Source organism: Ornithorhynchus anatinus, chromosome 15 (genome assembly GCF_004115215.2).
Source record: "Ornithorhynchus anatinus isolate Pmale09 chromosome 15, mOrnAna1.pri.v4, whole genome shotgun sequence".
In the NCBI taxonomy this organism is placed as follows: Eukaryota; Metazoa; Chordata; class Mammalia; order Monotremata; family Ornithorhynchidae; genus Ornithorhynchus; species Ornithorhynchus anatinus.
Window position 1 is genome coordinate 14,397,347 of NC_041742.1, and position 22,344 is coordinate 14,419,690.

The 22,344-nt window shown below is 58.5% G+C and overlaps 1 protein-coding gene across 1 annotated transcript in view; it reads right to left on the reverse strand.

Moving 5' to 3' along the window:
- IL1RAPL1 (interleukin 1 receptor accessory protein like 1) overlaps nucleotides 1–20,897 on the reverse strand; it is a 527,816-nt gene extending 506,919 nt beyond the window's left edge. Inside the window, exon 1 of the mRNA XM_029080057.1 lies at nucleotides 20,816–20,897. The gene's annotated coding sequence lies outside the window, so the exon portion shown is untranslated. The remainder of the gene's footprint in view (nucleotides 1–20,815) is intronic.
- Nucleotides 20,898–22,344: the final 1,447 nt, after the last annotated feature.

The following is a 22,344-nucleotide window of genomic DNA, read 5'->3' on the forward strand; positions in this document are numbered from 1 at the left end:
CTATCGTTCTCGTCTGTCCGTCTCCCCCGATTAGACCGTGAGCCCGTCAAAAGGCAGGGACTGTCTCTATGTGTTACCGATTTGCCCATTCCAAGCGCTTAGTACAGTGCTCTGCACATAGTAAGTGCTCAATTAATACTACTGAATGAATGAATGAATGAATGCTTTATACAAAGTCTGGCATATAGTAAGCACTTAGATGCTACAATTCATCTAACAGAGTTGGGAGACATCTTCTCTTCCCAAAATAATGCTTCTGTCAGTCAATCGATTAATCTCATTTATTATTAACCATAATAATAATGATTACGGTATTTGTTAAGCGCTTACTCTGTGCCAAGCACTGTTCTAAGCACTGGGGTGGATACAAGGTAATCAGGTTGTCCCACGTGGGGCTCACAGTCTTAATCCCCGTTCACAGACGAGACCGTAAACAGACCCGATTAGACTGTGAGCCCGTCGATTAGACCGTAAGCCCGTCAAACGGCAGGGAATGTCTCTATCTGTCGCCGACTTGTTCCTTCCCAGCGCTTAGTACAGTGCTCTGCACATAGTAGGCGCTCAATCAATACTACGGAATGAATGAAAGATGAGGTAACTGAGGCACCGAGAAGTAAAGTGTCTTGCCCCAGGTCACACGGCAGAGAAATGGCAGAGCCGGGCCTTGCGTCCTCTGACTCCCAAGCCCGTGTTCAGTAAGCAGTACTAAGCACACGGGCGAGTAACAATAATAGTAATAATAATAATGATTGCGTTTCTTAAACCCTTACTGCCTACCAAGCACTGGGGTGGATACCAGCAAATCAGGTTGGACACAGTCCCTTGCCCCACGTGGGGCTCACATTCTTAATCCCCATTTTACAGGCGAGGGAACTGGAGGCCCAGAGAAGTGAAGTGACTTGACCAAGGTCACCCAGCAGACAGGTGGCAGAGCCGGGATTAGGACGCGCATCCTCTGACTCTCAAGCCCGTTCGTTTGCCATTAGGCCATCCTTCCCTAGTCAACCTCCTAAAACGAATATGTCAGTGCATTTCTCCACATGGCCTTTCTTCCTCAAGTACGACCACCTGTGAAACGTGGCTATTTCCACCTCCGTCTGAAACGGGTCGTTAATGTCCGACAGGATGGGCGGGAAATTTTAAGTTCAGACGGGATGGCAGCAAATAATAATAATGTTGGCATTTGTTAAGCGCTTACTATGTGCAGAGGACTGTTCTAAGCGCTGGGGGAGACACAAGGGAATCGGGTTGTCTCGCGTGAGGCTCACGGTCTTAATCCCCATTTTACAGATGAGGTCAATGAGGCACAGAGAGGTTAAGTGACATGGCCAACGTGTGATTATCCATCCTTCGAGATCCTCACGAAAAGATTGGGCTGATCTTCAGGGCCAAAGGTGCCCGAGACCCAGCTGACAGGACCCGTCGGTGGGAGGTCACCAAAGGTCCCGGCCCCTGGCGCGTTCGTTCATTCAAACATATTTATTGAGCGCTTACTGTGCGCAAAGCACTGTACTGAGGACTTGGGAGAGTCCAATACAATAACGGACACATTTCCTGCCCACAGAATGCTCACAGTACAGAGGGGGAGACAGGCACCGATACACATAAATAAATAAACGACAATAAATAAATTACACACTGTCCTTGCCCACTTCGACGTGTTGGTCAGGAATGGGTTTGTCATATTGCGCTCTCCCAACCGCTCAGTACGGTGCCCTGCACTCGGCGAGCACTCGATAAATACGGCTGACCGCCTGGCTGACGGGCCTCTCAGAATCCCCGTCTTTGTAGCCCTCCGTTCAGAGAGCGTGACGCCTCCCTGGTCTTTACGGTGGCCGGCGCTTAGTACAGCGCTCTGTACACGGTAAACGCTCAATAAATACCATCGCTGAAGAGGAGGGCCTGCCGGATGCCTCACCGGCTAGCCTCTACACTGCCCGTAAGCCCGTCAAAGGGCAGGGACTGCCCCCGTTACCGATTTGTCCATTCCAAGCGCTTAGTACAGTGCTCTGCACATAGTAAGCGCTCAGTAAATACTACTGAATGAATGACTAAGCTCATTGTGGGTAAGGACCTGTGGCTGATGATTTTTATAAAGTATTCCCCCAAGCGCTCAACACAGTGCTCTGCACACACCGAGTCCTCAATAAATACAACTGGCCGACACACGAGTCACGGCGGCCGCCGGATTCCGCTCCCGAGGCAGACCGTCGGCCAACGGGACGCACATCAAGGGGGCGACACGAGAAACAGAATGGCGGCCCGACCCAGGGAAGGCGGCGAGACCGAGTGTGGCTAAACGGGGTCGCAAGTTCCATTCTTTAATCACTCCCCCGGTGACCCACGCAACTCGTTAGGAAAACATGGAGCGTAGTGCACTCCCCGGAGCTGATTGGCAAGACGCTCTTTGGGGCTCTGGCTCACTGGAGTGGATCCTCCACTCGGCCCAATTCCGCACTTCACTTGCCAACGAAGTTCTTACGCGTCTACGAGGTTCCCAACGGCAGCCCACCTGAATAGAGCGCCTCTTCCCCCTCCTCATTAGCCCAGATTACTGTCCGGAAAAAGCGCTTTGCACCTGAAGGTCACTGCGGGTAGAAGTGAGAACGTCGCCAACGAAATTCCCCGGAGGCGGGTCGAGGCGGGTCTGGAAATCACTCCCTGGGAGTGGCACGGTTTGGCAGGAGAGAGAGCTTCGCAGGGGAAACACACGGGCGGGATGCTGTTAGCTCGTCGGGGGCAGGGAACGTGTCCGTTTATCGCTCTGTTGTACTCTCCCAAGCGCTCAGGACGGTGCTCCGCACACCGTCGGCTCTCGATAAACGGGACCGAATCTAGAATCCAGGACAGGGATCGTGTCGCTCGCCACCGCCGCGTTTCTTTTAACGGTATCCGTTGAGCGCTCACCACGTGCCGAGCAGCGTGCTAAGCCCCGGGGGGGGCCACAAGCTAATGAGATGGGGCAAAGTCCCCGTCCCACATAGGGCTCGTGCGCTTGATCCCCATTTTCCAGATGAGGTAACAAACGCAGACCAGTGAAGTGACGACCATTTCGCAGATGAGGGAACCGAGGCACAAGAGAAGTGACTTGCCCCAAGTCACACAGGAGATGAGCGGCGGAGCCAGGATCAGAACCCGGGCCTTCTCCCCCGCCAGCGCTCGATCTGCCGGGCCGCACGCATTCACACAGTCAGATTAGGTCCACGGAGAGAGGAAACGAGGGAGGAGAGATGGGGAGGATAAAAATATTGCCATCCTTCGCCATCCCGGGATGGAATCCACCAGAAGATTCCCAGGTTTTCGTTTTCCCACCGGGCTCCGGGCCACGCCACAAAACCAGAATGAAACTGTGAATCACTCACTCATCTCCCCGCCCAACGGACCGGACCCGCAACCCGCAGTCGTATCGTACTCCCCCGAGCGTTCAGCACAGAGCCCGGCCCGTAGTGATCGCTCACTAAATGCCGCCGGTCGACCGGAGGGCCGCGCCCCTCTTTCGGAAAGCCCCGCGGAGTCCTTCACGCCAGGAGCTACCCCCGTTCCCTCTTTGGGGACCACGGAGGGCTGAGTCACTCACGGTAGGATTCCCACGGATCCAGGAAGTTGGGGGAATCCCAAGCGGATACTTGAAGCACCCAAATTCCCCACGGGCGGAAAACGGTGCTATTTTTAACCTCGGCAGAGGGAAACCGTGATTCTTCTGCGATTCTAGAGGGGGGCTTAATTTCTCTGAATGCACAATCTGTTCCAGCAGGCACTCCGCCTACGTAGATCCCGAAAAGGAAAATGACAAATAGCCTCTCTTACCTAATGAGCAGGGTGGGATTTCTTCGGGGGGCGGAGTAAGAAGATCCTTTCGCAAGTGCTTCGGAGGAGAATCGACTGTGTGGGTTGCTCGGAACGACCAGGGGCCTCGGTGTCAGAGGACCCGGGTTCTAATCCCACCCCGGCCGAGTGCTCGCTGGGCGACCTTGGTCTAGTCACTTCACTTCTTTTGGGCCTCAGGTCGAGGGAAGCAGCGTGGCCGAGTGGAAGGAGCCCGGGCTTCGGAGTCGCAGGTCACGGGTTCGACTCCCGGCTCTGCCGCTTGTCGGCTGTGTGGCTGTGGGCGAGTCACTTCACTTCTCTGGGCCTCAGTTACCTCATCTGTAAAATGGGGATTAACTGTGAGCCTCACGTGGGACGACCCGATGACCCTGTATCTCCCCCGGCGCTTAGAACGGTGCTCTGCGCATAGTAAGCGCTTAACAAATACCAATATTATTATTATTACTTTGACTGTGAGTCCCACGAGGAGAGAGAACGGATCCAACCTAATTCACTTCTATCTACCCCGGCGCTTAGAACAGAGTCTGACACGTAAATAACAACGTTGGTATTTGTTAAGCGCTTACTATGTGCCGAGCACTGTTCTAAGCTCTGGGGTAGACACAAGGGAATCGGGTTGTCCCACGTGGGGCTCACAGTCTTAGTCCCCATATTACAGATGAGGGAACCGAGGCACCGAGAAGCGAGGTGACTCGCCCACAGCCGACAGGCGGCGGAGCCGGGAGTCGAACCCATGACCTCTGACTCCGAAGCCCGTGCTCTTTCCACTGAGCCACGCTGCTTCTCTGCTTACATAGTAAGACTGTAAGTCCGTCAAAGGGCGGGGACCGTCTCTATCTGTTACCGATTTGTCCTTTCCAAGCGCTTAGTACGGTGCTCTGCACATAGTAAGCGCTCAGTAAATACTACCGAATGAAAGTGCTTAACCAACCCAGTTAAAAAAAATAATTACGGTATTTACTGAGCGCTTCCTATCAGTCAAAGCCTTGCTGTGCTAAGCCCTGGGGAAAGTACAAGACATCTTGCACCGTCCCTGGTCCCACGCGGGGCTCAGAGTAGAGCGAGAGAGGGACGACGGGGACGTTCTCCCCGTTTTCCGGATGAGGAAGTGGGCCCAGGGAGGTTAGACCCGGAAAGGTGAGGTGACCGGACCAAGGTCACACAATCCAGGTAGGAAGTCGGCCCAAGGAGATGAGGTGACTCGCCCAAAGTCGAACAGCAGGGTACGGTCCGCGCTGGGATCCGAAGGGATCCGACATCCCGCTCCGCGTTCTTCCCACTACCCCATCCTACCTCCAACTCAACATATGGCCGTAGAAAGGTCCGATAAGACGAGGAAGCAGCGCGGCCTGGTGGAAAGAGCACAGGCCTGGAAGTCGGAGGACGTGAGGTCTAATTCCGACTTCCGCCGATTAATAACAATACTACTAATGATTCTAAGTGCTTACTATGTACCAGGCACCACACTAAGCGCTGGGGGGGATTCAGGTCGGACCCAGTCGCCGCCCCACAGGGGGCTCCCGGTCTCAATGGCCGCTTTCCAGATGAGGGAACTGAGGCCCAGAGAAATGCAGCGACTCGCCCGAGGTCACCCAGCGGACGAGGGGCGGAGGTGGGATTAGAACCCACGACCTCCTGACTCCCTGGTCCGTGCTCTCTCCGCTCCGCCACGCTGCTTCTCAAAGGCTACGTACAAGAGCGGCACATTGTCCCTCGAGAGAAAACACCGTGTAGGTGAAAGCCGTAGCCGACTTCCACGCCCGCTTACGTCCCGCCTTGAAGGTTCACGCCATTAAGTGTGAAGCGACTGTTAGGGCGAGTGTTGGGAAGAAGAGAGGGAGAAGAAAGCAAGCTTAGCTTGCCTAACGAGGAGTCGTCATCCCAGTGAAAACTCTCATGAATATTTTCGGGATATTTATGGCAGATATCATTTATGACATGAGACGAGAATGGATGATCTAAGACAACTATCCTCGAGGTAAAAAAAAAAAAAAAGAGCCGGAGATAAGAGAAAGAGCGTGGAACCGGGAGTCAAGGGACCTGGGTTCTTCCCCCAGTTCTCCTCCCAGATCGGGCCCAGTCCTCTCCCTTACAAGGCTCACGTCCAGGGGGAAGGGGGTACGAAATGAAGGTTGAACTCCCATTTTACAGAGAATAATAATAATAATAATAATGTTGGTATCTGTTAAACGCTTACTACGTGCAGAGCACTGTTCTAAGCGCTGGGGTAGATACAGGGTAATCAGGTGGTCCCACGTGGGGCTCAGAGTTAATCCCCATTTTCCAGGTGAGGGAACTGAGGCCCAGAGAAGTGAAGTGACTCGCCCACAGTCACACAGCCGACAAGGGGCAGAGCCAGGATTCGAACGCATCACCTCTGACTCCCAAGCCCGGGCTCTTTCCACCGAGCCACGCCGCTAGGAAATTGAGGCACGGAAAATCCAAGTGACTCCCCCGAGGTCACACAGGAAGTGAATGTCCCCAATCCCCAAAGAAGTGAGGCTCCATGTGGGGAGACTCAGCTACGGGGGGCGGTGGGGAAGACCAGTGGTGGGTGCGATGACAGAGGAGGCGGGAGGGGCTTTGGCCAAAGTGAATAATCCCGGCTCTGGGGGTCAGGGACCGGTGGCCAGTGTGCGGTGGCCATCAGGTACCCCGGGAACCGGTCAACGGACCCCTCGACATCATCTAATAATAATGATGATGATGTTGGTATTTGCTAAGCGCTTACTAGGTACCGAGCACTGTTCTAAGCGCCGGGGTAGACACAGGGGAATCGGGTTGTCCCAGGTTGGGGCTCACAGTCTTCATCGCCATTTTACAGATGAGGGAACCGAGGCACCGAGAAGTGAAGTGACTCGCCCAAAGTCACACAGCTGACAAGTGGCCAAGCTGGGATTCGAACCCATGAGCCCTGACTCCAAAGCCCAAGCTCTTGCCGCTGAGCCACGCCGCTTCGTCTAGGCTGTAGGTTCACCGCGGGCAGGGAATGTGTCGGTTTATTAGCCTATCGTACGCTCCCAAGTGCTTAATACGGTGCTCTGCGCACAGTACGCGCTCCACAGATACAACTCAGTGAATCTACGTGAGGAGGTTGCTAATCCCCAAGCCCGTCAGCCCTCACATCCAGCGGCTGCCTCCCTCAGAGGAAATTTTATTTTAAAATCTGTCTCCCCCGCTAGGTCGGAGGCTCCTCGAGGCCAGGGAACGTGTCTACCGTATCTACTGAGCCGTAGGCTCCCCAACACTTGGTACAGTGCTCACCCCAGAATCGGGGAGCAATCAATAGCAGAGCTCGATGGACTGGAGCGCGGCGGTTCTCGTGAAGAGGCCCGGGCGGGTTATCGGCGGCCCCACGAGGCACAATCTGATAAACACGCACCTCTGAAGATGATCTTCCATCCATCTCCCCGACTAGACGGAAAACTCCGGGGCAGGGACCGGGTCCTCCGTCCAACTAAGCTTAGTACGGCGGATGCCAGAGTCTCATCATCGGCGTACGGTCAGTCATTAAACGAGCACTGTAATAAGCGCTTGGGAGAGTACGACGCAGCAGAGATGGGAGACGTGTTCCCCGCCCACGGAGAGGGAGCTTAAAGGCGAGAGGGAGCTTATAGAAAATGGACGAAGCTAAGATCAACGCCAGTCTTTAAGCCCGTCTGATATGGCCTACTCTCCCGAGAGCTTAAAAAACAAACGGTGGCATTTGTTAAGCGCTTACTATGCGCAAAGCACTGTTCTAAGCGCTGGGGGGTACAAGGTGATCAGTTTGTCCCACATGGGGCTGACACTTTTAATCCCCATTTGACAGATGGGGTATCTGAGGCACAGAGAAGTGAAGTGACTTGCCCAAAGTCACACAGCTGGCGAGCGGCAGAGCCGGGATTAGAACCCACGACCTCTGACCTCTTTCCACTGGGCCGTGCTGCTTCATATTCATTCATTCATTCATTCAATAGCATTTACTGAGCGCTTGCTATGTGCAGAGCACCGTACTAAGCGCTTGGAATGGACAAATCGGTAACAGATAGAGACAGCCCTGCCCTTGGACGGGCTTACGGTCCAAGTCTTATTCACTCATTCAGTCGTACTTACTGAACGCCCTGTACCAGAGAAGTGACCTGCCCGAGGTCACGGGGCAGACAGACGGCAGAGCCGCAGTTAGAACCCAGGTCCCACTGACTCCCGGGGCCACGCTCCATCCACTAGGCCACACTGCTTCAAGTGAGGGTTCAACAACCAGATCGATGAGGTCACGGCGGTGTTTTCTGCGGCTTAGAGGGAGGACGGGGATGCACCGAGCACTCGGTAGACCCTCGATAAACATAAAATCCCGAGTAAAGCGGGGCGGGGCGGGAAGGGACAACGGAAATCCAACAAGAGGTGTGGCTTCCCACAACCAGCACAATGAAAGGTGACTGAGATGGCCCCTCCAGTCAAATCCGTTTCCCGCACCGGCATTCCTCGTAACAGGCCTCTGGGCCTGACAAGCGGCCTTCAAAACTCCTTGTCAGAGATTTACCAGGCGAAGGAGCAAATCTTTCCAGAAGAGAGAATTCCCCAGATTGGCCCGGTGGAGGCTATCAAAGTCACCTTCCCCCCCCCCCCGCCCGGGGAGCGCCGGGACTCTGGATCCGGCATTCTCCCCCTGGATCTCCTTGGATCATCCGGAACGCGACGAACCCTTGGGTTTCCGGGCCTATCCGCTCTTGGACCAAATTTCCTCGCATCGTCCCCCGCTCCGCCCGATGCTTTCCTCATTATATCATCTTCCTCCGGCTCACTGTGGGAAGACCAATGTAAAACGGGCTCGGGAGAGTACGCTGTAACATTACAACGGACACATTCCTGGCCCATAACGAGCTTCCCGTACGGAGGGGGAGACAGAATTCCAAAGCCAACTCTGTTATAGCGTCCTCTCCCACGGGTCTGTTACAGTGCTCTACCTATGAAAAGTGCTCATTAATTCCCATCGACCGCCTGACAGCCAAAGTCGCGACCTCCGTTTGCGATCGGGTGGTGCCGCTTTCGAATTTAATGGCGGGTTTATGACCGCCGTGAGAATCAGCACGGCGTAGTGGATAGAGCGTGGAGTCAGAAGGTCACGGGTTCTAATCCCAGCTCCACCACGTGCCTGCTGTGCGACCTAGGGCGGGTCACTTCACTTCGCTGGGCCTCGGTTACCTCATCTGTAAAACGGGGATTGAGACTTAGCACCCGATGTGGGACAGGGACTACGTCCAACCCCGGCCCGGTGCTTAGTACGGGGCCTGGCACATAGTGAGCGCATAACAAATACCACGTTGTTATTGTCATTATCAGTTAGGAGAGTAGACTGCAAGCTACTGGGGAGGCAGCGTGGCTCAGTGGAAAGAGCTCGGGCTTCGGAGTCAGGGGTCATGGGTTCGACTCCCAGCTCTGCCACCTGTCAGCTGTGCGACTGTGGGCAAGTCACTTAACTGCTCTGTGCCTCAGTTACCTCATCTGTAAAACGGGGATCAAGACTGTGAGCCTCATGTGGGACAACCTGGTTCCCCTGTATCTACCCCAGCGCTTAGAACAGTGCTCTGCACAGAGTAGGCGCTTAACAAATACCAGCATTATTACTCCCCTCCCGCCAGACCTTAAATTTCCATCTCTTGAGACCGAAACCTCTCTGTGGGTGAGGGAATACAGTACGCGCTCGAGGATAATGATAATAATTACGGTATTTCTTAAGGGCTTACTATGTGCCGGGCGCTGTACTGAGCGCTGGCCTGGACGCAGGCAGATCGTGTTGGTCACAGGCCCCGTCCCACAAGGGGCTCCGGGTCTCAATCCGCATTTTCCAGATGAGGTCACTGAGGCCCAGAGAAGGGAAGGGACTTGCCCGAGGTCACACGGCAGACAAGTGGTGGAGCCGGGACTAGAACCCAGGACCTTCTGACCCCCCCCCCCCGGCCCTCGCTCTATCTACTAGGTCGCTGATCGATTATCACCCTGCTTGGGGCTAGGCCCGTTGAAACTAGGCCCGTTCGAAGGTACAGAAACTATGATGTTCCAACTCAAATTCAGAAGACTAATAAACCAATCCGGCCTCTACTCATCGGCTCTGTTTGACTGACATTTGCCTCATCTCGCCGCCGCTGAGGTGGATTTCACCTCTGCCTGGAAATAAGCACTCATTTTCTATTTTCAGGGCCGTCAGTTCGGAAGCTGACATTTCCTGACTCCGGCTCTCTCGCCCACAGCCATTTCCCGATGGGAAATACGAGCCACGGCATCGTCAAAGTCAAAAGACCGAGGCGATGATCGCTCTTCGCTTCAAAGCCAAACAACACTCCCGGAACCCCAGCCTGAACCATTCCCCCGTTAGATGATAAACTCCAGGAGGGAAGGGAACGTGCCTCTTCAACCTGGGGTTTTCCACCCGGAGCTTCATCTAGTGCTCCGTACGTGTAGCGATCATCGACCGATACGCGGCCTCGCTGTCGGGTGACGGAGAAATCCCCGGCGACATCCCCCCCCGACGGAAATCTCTCGATATCCCTAAAGATCGGTGAAGCCCATCCAGTCATCATCCCGTAAATACAGGCCCGTTGATCGGGATTTGAACTGCGAGGACCTTTCGGACTTCCCGACCTCATGAGGAAGGGGAATCTTTGGACGCAGTCGCCTCGGTCATTAAAGAGCACTTTTTAAGCTTCCCGACGTCATAATAACGATAATCATCATGATGGCATTTGTGAAGCGCTTACTATGAGAAGCAGCGTGGCTCAGTGGAAAGAGCAAGGGCTTTGGAGTCAGAGGTCATGAGTTCGAATCCCGGCTCTGCCACTTGTTAGCCGTGTGACTGTGGGCGAGTCACTTCACTTCTCTGGGCCTCAGTTCCCTCATCTGTCAAATGGGGATGAAGACTGTGAGCCCCACGTGGGACAACCTGATTCCCCTTTGTCTACCCCGGCGCTCAGAACAGTGCTCTGCACATAGTAAGCGCTTAACGAATACCAACATTATCACGTGCCAAGCACCGTTCTAGGCACTGTGGTAGAAACAAGGTAACCGCGGGCTGTCCCACGTGGGGCTCGCAGTCCTAATCCCCATTTTACGGATGAGGTGACTGCAGCACAGAGAAGTGAAGTGACAAGGTCGCGCGGCAGACAAGTGGCGGACCCGGGATTAGAACCCACGTCCTCTGACTCCCAAGCACGTGTTCTTTCCACTGAGCCCCGCTGCTTCTCCTAAGGAAATGAGGAACTCAAATCTTTCGAAGGAATCATCTCTTTCGCTGCCCTGTTGGCCACCTTACATTTCGCCCTCCTTTACGTTCCCGCAACTACTGCCGGCCTTTGGGACGTATCTTTAGACTCCATTCCTCTCCCAGCCTGTAACGGGTTTTCCCGTCTGAGCTGCGATTCCATGAAGCCGCCGGCGACTCTCCGGTGAGTCAGACTCCATCCCACGGGCTCTGGATTCCGTCTCCAACAACGGGAAGCTTGTAGGAGTCCCGTGCCTTGACTGTCCTCTCGGACATCCACGGGGAAACGTGGCCTAGAGAAGCGGCTGTTTCCCCCCTCGAGACCGTAAGCTCGCTGTAGACAGGGAATGCATCCGTCGTAATGTTACGCTGCACTTCCCCAAGGGCTTAGAACAGCGCTTGGCACACAATAAGCGCTCGATAAATACAATAATAATAATAATGTTGGTATTTGTTAAGCGCTTACTGTGTGCCGAGCACTGTTCTAAGCGCTGGGGTAGACATAGGGGAATCAGGTTGTCCCACGTGGGGCTCACCGTCTTTATCCCCATTTTACAGATGAGGGAACCGAGGCACGGAGAAGTTAAGTGACTCGCCCGCAGTCACACAGCCGACAAGTGGCAGAGCCGGGATTCGAACTCATGAGCCCCGACTCCAAAGCCCGTGCTCTTTCCACTGAGCCATGCTGCTTCTCCGTCTGACTGACTGACTGACAGTCAGTCCATAATGACAATACGACCGACTGACTGACGTACTAGCGGGTGGAGCGAGGGCCCGGGCGTCCGAGGATCGGGGTTCTAATCCCGGCTGTGCCACGTCACCTCGGGCAAGTGATGGCACTTCTCTGAGCTTCTCTGTCGTCATCTGTGGAATGGGGACGCAATACCTCTTCTCCCTCCGCCTCAGACCGTGCGTCTTGCGTGGGACGGGGACCTCGTCCGACCTAACGGCCTTGGATCTCCTTAAGCGTTTAGGTCAGTCCTTTACGCCTTTTAAGCGCTTACTACGTGCCAGGCGCTGCACTGAGCGCTGGGGAAGATATTCGCTAATCAGGTTGGAGACAGTCTCGTCCCACAGAGTCTCAGTCTTAATCCCCCATTACACAGAGGAGGGAAGTGAAGCGTGGAAAAGTCAACTGACCCGCCCAAGGTGGCGTGACGGACGAGTGGCGGATCCTTCTGAATCCCGGGCCCGCGTTCTCGTCACCGGTACACGCTGAGTAAATGTTCGACAAATACAAATAAAGAACGCCGTAGCTGAAGACGGGCCGTTTCCCACTTCCCCTCAGACTGTAAACCCACTGAAGGCAAGAATCACGTCCACTAACTATTTCACTCTCCCGAGTGCTTAGTCCAGCGTCGGTACTCAAATATTATCCATCGCTCTGCTCAGTCTCTGAACATGAATGACGCTATTCAATCAACGCTAATACTCTTACTACTGGTTGACTCCCTCATGGATTACACGAAGAAGTTTCTTCCCCGTCCCCACATTTGCTCCTCCCAGAACCCCAAATTACAGCTCGGCCTTTGCGGGCGGCATGTTCCTCTTGGAGCCCAGACGTCGTTACGGCTCTGCAAAGCCGTCAGTCAGTGCTAGGCAGCGCGCCGACTGAGCCACGCTCCGGTCCTGCAAGCGGCCGGTGAGAACACCGCCAAAAGACACCGTGGGCCACGATCATCCAGGTCCAAAGGAGAGGCACGTTTGAGAGGCGACTAGCCGATTCCGTGCCAACGAACAAGCCCGGCCCGATGGTCTCTTATTATAATAATGATGATTGCGGCATCTATTCAGCGCTTACTGTGGGCCCGACACGGGACTGAGAGCCGGGGTGGATACGGGGTTGACCAGAGAAGTGAGGTGACTTGCCCGACGTCACACAGCCGACAGGCGGCCGAGCCGGGATTAGATCCCATGACCTCTGACTCCCAAGCCCGTGATCTTTCCGCTGGGGCACGTTCTCGGCGAGGGATCCCGAGGTGCTTGTGGGTTCACCGCACGGCGGGCGGGGAGGTGGACGTAAGGAGAGGCCTTCGTTCGGATGGGAAAGAGCGGAAAGGGCCCTTTAATCCCTCCTCCGCCTCCCTACACGTCCGGGCCAACATCCTGCTCCCATTTCCCGATCCCTTCCCGGGGATTTCTCTATCCCTCCCGGGCGACGGGACTCCGGAGAGATCGGGCCGACCACTTGGAAAGGATTGGGACTCCAGAGAGCTCTGCGTCTCTGAGGGGATGAACGGCTTCTCTAGAGCCCCGGGCCCGGAACCTCGTGGCGGGTGGCTCTCCGGAGAAGTCCGGATCCTAGAATCCCAGGGGAATGGGATTCCGGAGACCTCCGGGGATCCTGCTCCGGAGCAGGGTCTCCGGAGAGCTATCCCAGCGCTCAGAGTGTTTGACACGCAGTAAGCGCTTAACAGATACCATTAAGAAAAAAAAAGAAAAAATTGCTCCGTCCCCCCAGGGGAGTGGGATGCTGGCGAACTCTGGGTTCCGCTCCTCCAGGGGAGAGAGTTTCTGGAGAATTACCACCGCCCTAGGGCCCATTTCCGCATTTCCCACTCAGCGATTAGCACGTTCCGAACAAGGCCCAGCTCCCTCCCTCCGCGGCACAGGCGGCAAAACTTGACGTCGTTATTTATGTGCGCGGAATACCTTGTGACATCCAGCAGGGCAATGAAGATCGCTCCCGAGTATCGCCAACAAATCTCGAGTGACATCCATTTTCAAAATGCAGCGGGAGCGAAGGAGAGACCGACGTATTCAGCTCCGACGTTCCGTTAGGACGCAGAGAGCCAGACTGCAGTAGGCGTCGTGGAACGGACTTCATTTTTTAACCGCTTCTCAGGGGAGCAGCCCCGTGACTCCCTCTCGGGGAGAAAACCTCAGGAGAGCCCAGGCGTGGCGGGCCAGAGACGCTTCCCCCGGATCGTAAGCTCCTCGAAGGCAGAGATCCTTCATTCCTCCTGGCATCCTACCGTGCTCTCCCAGGCAGATGTTAAAATAGTTCAGTTGAGAAGCGGCACGGCGCAGCGGATGGAGCCCGGGCCCGGGAGTCAGAGCGTCACGGGTTCTAATCCCGGCTCTGCCGCTTCTCTGCCGCGTGACCTCGGGCGAGTCGCTTTGCTTCTCTGGACCCCCGTGACCTCATCTTTCAAAGGGGGATCGAGACAGCGAGCCCCACGCGGGACAGGGACTGTATCCAACCCGCTCTGCAGGTATCCACCGCAGCGCTTCGTACAACGCCTGGCACGTGGCAAGCACTTCTTAAACACCACGGTCATTATTGTTATCATAACGGAGGGAGGAAACGGCTCTGCGTACGAATGGGGACCTGAGTGCTGTGCGGCTGAGGGTTGGGGTGAATATCCAAGCGTTTATGGGGATGGAGACCCGAGCAGCGTGGCTCAGTGGGAAAAGCCCGGGCTTGGGAGTCAGGGGTCACGGGTTCGAATTCCCGCCCTGCCACTCGGCAGCTGTGTGACTGTGGGCGAGTGGCTTCACTTCTCTGGGCCTCAGTTACCTCCTCTGGAAAACGGGGATTAACGGGGAGCCTCACGTGGGACGACCCCATCGCCCTGTATCTACCCCAGCGCTCAGTAGAGTGCTCTGCACCTAGTAAGCGCATAACGAATACCAACAGTATCATGACGCGGGGGAGGGGACGTTTGGGAAAATAAGGATTTCATCTGGGAAGGGCTCTTGGAGGAGAGGTGATTTTCAGAAGGGCTACGGAGGAGGGGAGGGCGGAGAACCAACAGGGAGCGATTTCCGACGCGAGGAAGGAGGAGGGCAAGGGGTCGGCGGTAGAAAGATGGCATCGCGAAGTGAGCGGAGGTGAGCGCTGAAAAGGAGCAGGGCGTGCGGGCCGGGTTGTCCTAGGAGAGGAGTGAGGAGAGGGAGGAGGGGAGAGCGGATCGAGTGCTTGGGAGGGGATGGTGAAGAGTTTCTGTCTGACGCTGAAGTGGGTGGGCAACACGATTGGTAGATAACGGGACTCTCTCTACAACTGACAGTGGTGTGATCTAGTGGAAAGAATACGGGTCTGGGAATCCGAGGAAGTGGGTTCTGATCCCGGTCGTAATAATAACGCTAACGATGACGATGGTGATATCGGTTAGGCGCTTACTGGGTGCCAGGCACCGTACTGAGCAACGGGGTCGCATGCAAGCACATCAGGATGGACCCGATCCCCGTCCACGTGGGGCTCACGGTCTCCATCCCCACTTTCCAGATGAGGTCACACCGAGGCCCAGAATGAGTCAGGTGACTTGCCCCAAGGTCACACTGCGGACAAGCGGAGGAACCGGGATTAGAAGCCACGACCTTGGGACGCCCAGGCTCGTGCGCTGCCACGCGCCGGCTGGGTGAGACCTTCACTTATCTGTTGGTATTTGTTAAGCGCTTACTGTGTGCAGAGCACCGTTCTAAGCGCCGGGGTAGACACAGGGCAATCAGGTTGTCCCACGTGGGGCTCACAGTCTTCATCCCCACCTTACAGATGAGGGAACTGAGGCCCAGAGAAGGGAAGTGACTTGCCCAAAGTCACACAGCCGCCAAGTGGCAGAGCCCGGGAGTCGAACCCATGCCCTCTGACTCCAAAGCCCGGGCTCTTTCCACCGCGCCACGCTGCTTCTCAGCGCTGCTGCTCTGGCTTTCCGTCTCCTCATCTGTAAAATGGGGACGGAATACCCGTCTCCCCTCCTGATCAGGTGGGACGCAGCTCCTGTCCCATGTGGGGATCGCAGGCTCAATCCCCATTTTCCAGATGAGGTAACGGAGGCACAGAAAAGTAAAAGCACTCACCCAAGCTCCCACAGTGATGATAATTTTCAGGTTGGTATTTGTTAAGCGCCTACTATGTGCAGAGCGCCGTTCTAAGCGCTGGGGGAGATACGGGGTCATCGGGTGGTCCCACGTGAGGCTCCCGGTTAATCCCCATTTGACAGACGAGGTTCCCTGAGGCACAGAGAAGTGAAGCCACTCGCCCACAGTCACCCAGCTGACGAGTGGCAGAGCCGGGATTCGAACCCACGACCCCTGACTCCCAAGCCCGGGCTCTTTCCACTAAGACAGTAGTCAAGTGGCCGGGCAGGGATTCGAACCAAAGTCCTTCTGACGCTCAGGCCCAGGCTCTATCCGCTAGGCCCCACTCCTTCTCTGCTTGCTACCTCAGTCGGATTACTCAAGCCTTGGACGTTTCCAGTGATTTGCTTTATAAAGTAATTTGTTATCTGAAAACAGAGGGGGCTGCCAAGTATTAGAGGCTAAGCATTAGTCTTTTAGAGACTACGTATTAGAGAAGCAGCGCGGCTCGGTGGAAAGAGCCCGGGCTTGGGAGTCAGAAGTCTCGGGTTCTAATCCCGGCTCCGCCGCTTGTCAGCTTCGTGACTCCGGGCGAATCACTTCACTTCTCTGGGCCTCGGCTGGAAAATGGGGAGGAAGACGGCGAGCCCAACGTGGGACGACCTGATTCGCCTTCTGTCTGCCCCAGCGCTTACAACAGTGCTGGGCACAGAGTAAGCGCTTAACAAATACCAACATCGCTATTATCACTAAGCCTGTTGCAAGAAAACACGTGCCCCGACCCTTACCTAGCCATCAACCGACGAATGGCATCTGTTGAGTGTTTTCTCTGTGCGGAGCTCAGCACTAAGCGCTTGGTGGACATCCCGCTGGGGGCAGGGATTGTCTCTGTCGCCGAATTGTACTTTCCAAGAGCTTAGCACAGTGCGCCGCACACCGCAGGCGCTCGATCAATACGACTGAATCGATGATGCCCGCCCCCGGAGACCTAACCGAGGGGCTGGCGGTCTCTTACAGAACGAATATGACACTATTCCGTCCGGCTCGGTTGGTTAGAACGTGTAATTTCTCTCCCAGTTCGTCGAGAGGACTTAATGAACACTTCCGCCGCGCTATGAAGGGGTCATGCGCTGAACGTGCCGAAATTCCCCGCGCAACGTACACCGGGTGTGAAGTCGAACCGTGGCCATCGCCTATCCATCGAGTCTCCCGCCTCCACCGACGGAAGGCGTGCCGAGACCAAATTGATAATGTCGGTACTTGTTAAGCGCTTACTATGCGCAGAGCGCCGTTCTAAGCGCTGGGGTAGACGCGGGGGAATCGGGTCGTCCCACGTGGGGCTCACAGTTAATCCCCATTTTCCAGATGAGGGAACCGAGGGCCGGAGAAGTGAAGTGACTCGCCCACAGTCACACAGCTGACAAGGGCCCAGAGCTGGGATCCGAACCCACGATCTCTGACTCCCAAGCCCGGGCTCTTTCCACTGAGCCACGCCGCTCCCCTATCATCTAATTAGAGCCGTGGCCGACGGGTGGGAAACGACCTCGCCTCAAATCCGTTCCCCGTTCGCACGGGGAATTCTGACACGTCTACGATACGGGCGAGACTCGCGGTGCTCGACCGGACTTCGAATCCTCTTCGGACCGTTCTGCCAAACACGCCTTTTCCCTCCCGCGGATTTCTCCAGGGACGTACGCTAGCCGACGGGGGAGTCCTGCCCCAACGGAAGGAACGTATCAGATGGGGCGGCGAAGAGAACTCACCCCGTTTGAGCCTGCGTGAAACCTTCCGGCAAAATAACCACCGTGGTCGACCTAGTAACGGCAGAGGTACTTGTCGAGCGCTTCGTCTGCGCCGGGCGCCGGGGCGGCTACGAGACTAACGGATCAGACGAGCCCCCGTCGCCCCCGGGGCTCCGATCCACCGGGCAAGAGGAACGGATCTTCCATCCCCATTTTAGAGACGGATAAACTGACGGTCGGAGCCGAAACCTTAGCTTCGTAGAGAGCTCCATTCCCAAAGCTCTCTCGGCGTCACAGCCTCAATTCTGCGCTCGCCGCAACCCTCCGAGGTAGGCAGGCCAGGTGGGCATCGCCATCCCCATTATGCAGACGGGGAGACTGAGGGACACGGCGGGCGAGCCACTCGCCCACGGTCACCCGGGAGCAGACGCCGGACTCAAGTCGGCCCCCGGGGCCGGCACGATGCCACGGGGCCACGCCCGGCGCGCCGGGGGCTGGGCCGGGACCAGAACCCGGGTCTTCCGACTCCCGTTCCGGCCTCCACGAAGCCCCGCCTCACGGGCGAGGGGCCGGAGTGGGCGGAAGAGAGCGCGGGTCCCCGCTCCGAGGAACGGAGCTGCTCGTCCTCGGCGGTGCCCCCGTCTGAACCTCCCCGGCCCGGCCGGTGGCGTGTCAGGTGACGCCACGGAGGCGCCGCGGAGACGTCGTCCGGAACACCCATCCACCCGGTGTGACCGTGACCCCCGAAGGACGCAAAACAACAGTCAACGGCCCAGGCACTCCCTCCCTCGCTTACACTCCCGTCGGGTCCCGAGCGTCATTTCGGGATGTGTTCGCGCCCGGGAGCCCGCTAGACCAACCCAGGATCCGACCCCGGGATCGCGGCTTCCAGGTCCACGTTCTCCTCGACGGCCCAACTCCGATCCCGCCCGTCCCGTGTGCGTGGCGTAGGGGAGGGTGGCCCGGAGGACGCGACCTTTGGAAGATCACTCATCGGTGGCTTAAGACGTTTGCTCCGGCGAGGCGGCCCCGGGGGGGGGGGGGGGGGTTCATCAGAATATGCCAAAGAGAAGCCCCCTTGGCATCCGCCCACCGGAGAGGCGACCCCGCGGGCTTAATCCGAGCCCCGGCCGGACGAGGGGCGGGGGGGTGGGTCGGGTGAGGAGGCCGCGGGGCCTCCCGCGCGGAAAAGGCATCCGGGAGGGAAGACGACGAGCCCCGAGGGGACCGGGTGGATCCTCCCGCCACGGCTCCTTCGGGAGAACGGGTAGGGACCTCGTCGGATACTGCGGGACCTGCCCGTCTCTTTAAGGAGCTAACGTGGCCTCTCGGTTTACCCACCGCTGCGCAGATCGCTGGCGGGGCCGTCTTAACCCTTCCACTCTCCCCCGACACACACAGACACACACAGTCCGCCCCCGTCGCACACACCCGCTCCGAGCGTCCAGTCCTCTGGGTTACCGACGACGGGTCGACGGCGGTCACGGAGCGCCGAACTAAGCAGATCGGGGGTCATCCCGTTGGCGACCACCTCCCCCCACCGATTTCCTCCCCGCCCGTGGGCGCGACGTCCCGGGGGGGGGGGGGGGGGGCGCGTCGCCCGGGGTAAGATGGAGCTACGGGGTCTTCGGGTCTCACCCCGAGAGAACCGGGCGACTTAGGAAAGAGTCGCCGGCGGCAGGCTCGTGCCGAGCCCGTTGCGGGCGGGGGGTGCGTCCGTCTACCGTCGCGGCGTCCTCTCCCGAGCGCTTGGTACGGGGCGCCGCACGCTGTTGGGGGCTCAATCAAGACGACTGGGCGAATGAATCGTTGGGGAGGGAGGGGGCTGGGGAAACACACCGGCAAGTGGCCGTCCGGGCGAAGACGGAGTGACCTTGGAGGGGACCACGCAGAAGCACGGAGTCAGGGCAACCGGTGGGGGGACCACGGGGTTGCGCGGAATTCCGGGGTCTCTCCGGCGGAGGGTCCGGCCCACCCCCCAGGGCGTCCCCCGACGTCGAGGAAGCCCCATCGTCCCCCCCTGCCGCTCGGACCCCCCCCCCCCCCACGGGCCCCCTCTCCCCACGGGGCCGGGGCGGCGTGTCAAAAGCGGACCCCCGGAGAGACACCCAAGCGAGGCTCTGCCCGCCGGCGACGCGGCTCCGGTCCGGTTACATAATCGGCGGGTCCGTCCGACGACCGGCCATCTTCCTACCGGGCCGCGGAGCTTTCTCCGGGGACGGGCCACGCCGGCGGTGGGAAGGGGACCCGCTCGACCCGAGCGTCGCAGCGAGGGGGCGAGGTGACGGACGGCCATCCTCCTCCCCGGAAACGCGACAGGCGATCGCTGCCGCCGCCCGTAAAGACGTGCTAAGTTGGCCTCGGGGTTCCGGAGCCTTGAACTTTCTCCACTGAGGGGAAAGGGAACCGGTGCCGGGATGGGATTGGGAAGGGCGGTCCCAAACCGCCCGTCTGCGGAGAGAGGGAGATGAACCCAGGGCAGGGAGGACCGGGCGGGGGCCGGGACGGCTAAGTTCCGCTCTCCGGGCGGCGGGACCCGGGGGGGGTCCCGGCGACCCGACTGACCCCGGAGGAGAAGGCGCCAGGCCGGGGTCCCCGGGGCCGAGCCGTCGCCTCGGCGTTCCCGGCTCCGGGGGCCGTCCACGACGAGGCCCGCCGGGAAGTTTACCGAGTGACCGGGCGGCGGGCGAGCCAGCCGTCTCCCTCCCGGCTCCGCCGCAGCTGGGGGACGGACGCAGCAGCGGGGCTGCTGCGCCGAGTTGCCCACAGATGTGCAGGAGGAAGCGCAGGAAACCCCCTCTCGGATCGTCGGCGCGGGGGGGACCCGGAGGGGGCTGCGGCCTGGGGGTCCCTTCGGGTTGCCGGGGGAACCTCCCCTCCCGGGGGGGAGGAGGCCGGGAGCGTCCCCCACCTATCCCCCCGATCGAGAGTCTCTGCTCGGAATCGAGGCCATCTCCTCTCCCTCACGCTGCCCCCAGATGAATGTGGGGCTTTGATTTCTCACGAAAAGCTCTCCGAGCGAGGGGGGGGAAAGGCTTCCGACTGCAGCTATTTCATCCGACTGCCAACACACACACACACACACCACCCATCCACCCTCAACGCGCCTGCTGCAATTATGGCAAAGCCTCCCCTGGATCCCGACCCCCAAGTTCAGCGACGCCACCGACAGGTCCGCGACGAGAGGGAAAGGAGACGACCTTACCCACGAGCGTCTGGCGAGGGACGGGGCTCAGCCGGAGAGGCGACGGTCGGACGGACGGAGTCCACCTTCCCCCCTCCGGGTTCCGCTAGCGGTCGCCGACTCCGACGAGATCCCCATTCGCCCGGGCCGGGGGCGCAGGCGAGACAGGTAATTCCATCAAGGGCTTCCCCCCTTCCTCCGGGGAGGGATCCTCCGAGTTCTCCGAGCGCCCCGTCGGACGGGGGAGACGACACGGTCCGGGTGGGAAGCGGGGAGGGGGGGGACACCCGGAGACGGACGAGCGAGAGAGACGGGGAGGCGGGAGGATGGACAGAGAGAGAGAGAGAGAGAGAGACGCAGGCCGGCAGACAGACGGAAGGAGGGAGGGGGAGAAGACGGAGGAGCGGAGAGGCGAAAGGAACGGCCAGACCGGGCGGAAAACCCAACAGGTCGGGAACGGTGCTCACGATTCTCCCCCGTGCGGGTCTCCCGTCCGAGCCCCCCGGGCCCCCGGGGAGATTCCCGGGTCCGGAGAGCCAGCCCGAGCGAGAATCCTAGGATTATCTCCCAAGTATCCCGGCCCGGCGGATCCAGTCTTCTTCTCCCGTACCGTTATACGCGAGCGCGAGCGTCTCCTGGGTCCCGGCTCTCCGGAAGAGATGCCGCGGCGCCCCGACGCGACGGGCCCTCGGCGGGGGTCGGGCCCGGCCCCGGGCGGATCCGCGGGGGAGAGGCCGAGCCGGTCCCGCGAAGGACCACCATCCGTTCAGAGCATCCCGGGGACGGCCGGAGGGGCGGGAGGGAGAGGGAGAAACTGCGGTGCATAAATGATCCCAGTGTTCCCACAGGATCCGTCGGCTCCACTGAACGCCCGTTTCGCCCTGCTGCAAGTCATGCAGAAGAAACCGTTGCTGCCACCCAATGGATATTTCCATCCAAGCCCCGAAGGATCACCCCCGGGCCAGCCCCGGGCCGAGACGGGTGGGGACAGACGGGGGGCGGCGGGGGAGGGGACCCCGTGGACACCCCGCCTTCCAGTTCTCAGCCCCTAGATTTCTCGGCCTGGCCCCCGGAGGGGGAGGGACGGAGATCGCGCCCAGAGTCCACCGTGACGGCACCCGCCGGGCGCCCGCTCCGCGCCCCGGCGCTCTTCTAGGCGGCCGGGGCCGCGAGGCGGTCGGGTCGGACCGGGGCCCTGTCCCGCGTGGGGCTCGCACTCGGAATCCCCATCTGCCAGATGAGGTGACCGAGGCCCAGCGAAGGGAGGCGACTCGCCCTAGGTCACGCGGCGGAACCGGGACGAGAACCCGGATCCTTCCGGCTCCCGGGCCCGGGGTCCGGCCGCTAGGCCACGCCGCTTCGCTCGAAGGGATCTGGGGGCGGGAAGACCCCCGGTGGGTCGGTCATTCCAACTGACTGAACGCTCACCGCGTGCAGGGCACTGTACTAAACGCTCGGAAGGGCGGAACGAACGCATCCCCTGCCCGCGTTGAGCTCAAGGGGGAGACGGACACGAATCTAAATAAATAAATGACAGCTACGGAGCCAAG